General features: G+C 34.0%; 1 long non-coding RNA gene across 1 annotated transcript in view; it reads left to right on the top strand.

Moving 5' to 3' along the window:
* The window catches only part of LOC128247028 (uncharacterized), a 56,068-nt gene extending 53,461 nt beyond the window's left edge, over window positions 1-2,607 (top strand). The window contains exon 3 of the long non-coding RNA XR_008263438.1: window positions 1,835-2,607. This is a non-coding gene — a long non-coding RNA (uncharacterized LOC128247028). The remainder of the gene's footprint in view (window positions 1-1,834) is intronic.
* The last annotated feature ends 10 nt before the right edge of the window (window positions 2,608-2,617 follow it).

Genomic DNA, 2,617 nt, shown 5'->3' with positions numbered 1-2,617 from the left:
CATCTTATAGCAAACCGATTCTCATGCAGCCTGTTCCCTTCATCTTTCTGGTGTGTCTACTTTGGTGTTGATGAGAAGGGTGCATACATTTCAAGTACATTAGTAATCTTTTCTGCATTTTTTGTTATTCATCTGCTGAAATGGGATCCTTATTAACCAAGGATTTCCTGCCAGGGTTAGCTGAAGCAGTCTGTATTTGAGAAGGTCCTGAAATTGGCTGTCCAGTTAAGTAAGAGGCTTGTGTACTTCACTGCTGATTCAGTTCAACAGAGAAGGACTAAACTTTCTGAGTGTAGATTTGTAGCTGCTCTTTGGTGTATTCTTGCTTGCTGGTTTGCTGCTCTCCTATTGCCACAAGATTTTTCAGTCTTTCCTTGCTCTAGGCTTGAATTATGGAGAAGAAGGGTTGCACAGGATGTCTAGCCTTTCTCTCTTGTTTGCAACTTCCTTATGCAGTGGCAAGACGTAGCCAAATTGATTGAGGGTTACATTAGAGTGAGATTCCAAAAGGGAATATCAACAAGAGTTTAAGACTCACTATTCTCAACCTGATTTTGTCTGTTAATGTTGTCACATAGGAGATGACACTCTGTAACATGCTGACAGTTAGTGGAGCCATATGTGAGGCCTGGGAGCCTGGTGTGGGTCAGTAGCTGCCCTGAAAGGTAATTGACAAGCTATACCAAAGGTGGTCTCCTATACACACACAGACATGCACATTTGTGCACACATGCATGTACATACACATTTGCATAGCTAAATACATACTTACACATTACAGGTTATGACTGAGATTGGCTGTCAGCATTTTACTATGTTTCAGTGCATGAACTTTATTGTTGCACATATCAGTTCATCTTATTAGATATAGGTACCAGATCATCTGAGAATGCAGCCTTAATATACAAGCATCTTGTGTTGAGATTTATGTCTTACTTTACTCCATGAAACGCAAATTATTAGTGACTTTTAGCAGTCAATGTTAGTCATATCAGCTTGCTAAACATCAGACATAACTTGATTCTCATATGATATTATCTTGTATATTTTATACTGGAAGAGGATTTTAAAACTTGATTAGTCATTTTAGTCAGTCAAATGCATCACCCATTAAAATAGCTTTGTGCTTTATTAAAGGATTCATTTGCCACATATAACTTATTCGAGCCTGATATCTTCACATGAAATTAAACATTGTATATATTGGTAGACAGTGAATATTCCTTAATTCTTGACACTTCTAAGATATTGATTTGATGATGGCTGTTAAACTTTTGTGTTCATATTCAAAACCAGTATAACACAGTGTAGCAAGTCATAATAAAGCTTGATCGGCGGTAATATGACATCATGGTCATGTTGGCCAAATAGGTGTAATTATTAGTTTCCCATTGGTTAAAATTACTGCCCATATTTGAATTCTAACTTTCATCAAAGGGAAATCTTCCACGAAATACGGTTCTTAAAATTCAGATATGAGCAATTATGAAGACCCTGATTTTTGGGAAGAAAATTAGTGTTCGTTGGTTGTCACATGATTCCATGACACTCACTCTCTTGAGATATTAGTTATTGCCATGCCATGTCTTTTATGTAATTCAACAAGGCTATTTTGAATTGTTGTTTAAAACTCTCGTAGCTTAGTTATGGAAGAATTAATTATTATAAATTTTATGTCGTAACTCTCTACGACAGTTTTCTTTTGACTTATAAAAATGTACTATAAATATTAAATGTACATAAATAAGCTAATTTAGTAAATAATTTCTTTTTCTTCATTTTCTTCAACCTATTGATGAAACTTATTTCTGAAACTATGAAACTGTTATTATAGCGGTGAAAAAGAGTGAGCTTTATTATCTTCAACATACATGCATGTTCAGCGTCTTGGTATGTATAACTCGCCACAGCGTTATGTAACCTGAGCTAGGATTTATGTATGGTGATAAATACTTATGAGTGATGAATTTATCACCATAGATTCCTGCTCAAGAAATATTTATATTTATTATAATTTCAAGTTGAACACGTAATAAATAGATAAAATCATGTAATTGTTATAGATAAATTTATTAATTGCCATTCGTCATTTCTTCTCAATACTAACACCGGTTGTAAACTAGGCGATCAATACCGTTATAACAGTAAAAAGTTTACTTAGTTATAAAATTTTAGCTCAGTTTATTCTTCTGCCAATGCATCCATTAATTATCTAATCTGATCTCTAACTCAACTGTAGCCCTCTGTTATGAATTCCAACAAAATAGACTGAAATGGTTAGAGGGAGATACACAAAAAACATTTTGTTTCAGTTTAATATAATAATCTGCAAGCTAAATTCTATTTAGTAAAAGTCAAACCAGCAAGTGACCATCCATGTAGCCATTTGAACTGTCAGTATTGCAGCAAAATTTTCTTTTACATACATACTATTGGAGTCGAAATATAATCTTAGGTCTTCATGCTCAGAATAAACAACAAGCTTCTTACAGCTAGAGAACTAATTGACTGATCCTTTAAAATGCTGAGCTGACTAAAGAAAGCAAATCAACAATAACAATTTCCTGTTATAGATTAAAATGTAAACCCAATATTTGATTCTGAGATTTCCTTTGTT

Source organism: Octopus bimaculoides, chromosome 2 (assembly GCF_001194135.2).
Source record: "Octopus bimaculoides isolate UCB-OBI-ISO-001 chromosome 2, ASM119413v2, whole genome shotgun sequence".
NCBI classification, from domain to species: domain Eukaryota; kingdom Metazoa; phylum Mollusca; class Cephalopoda; order Octopoda; family Octopodidae; genus Octopus; species Octopus bimaculoides.
Note: the sequence above shows the minus strand (reverse complement) of the source record. Positions and strands in the feature narration are given on the sequence as shown.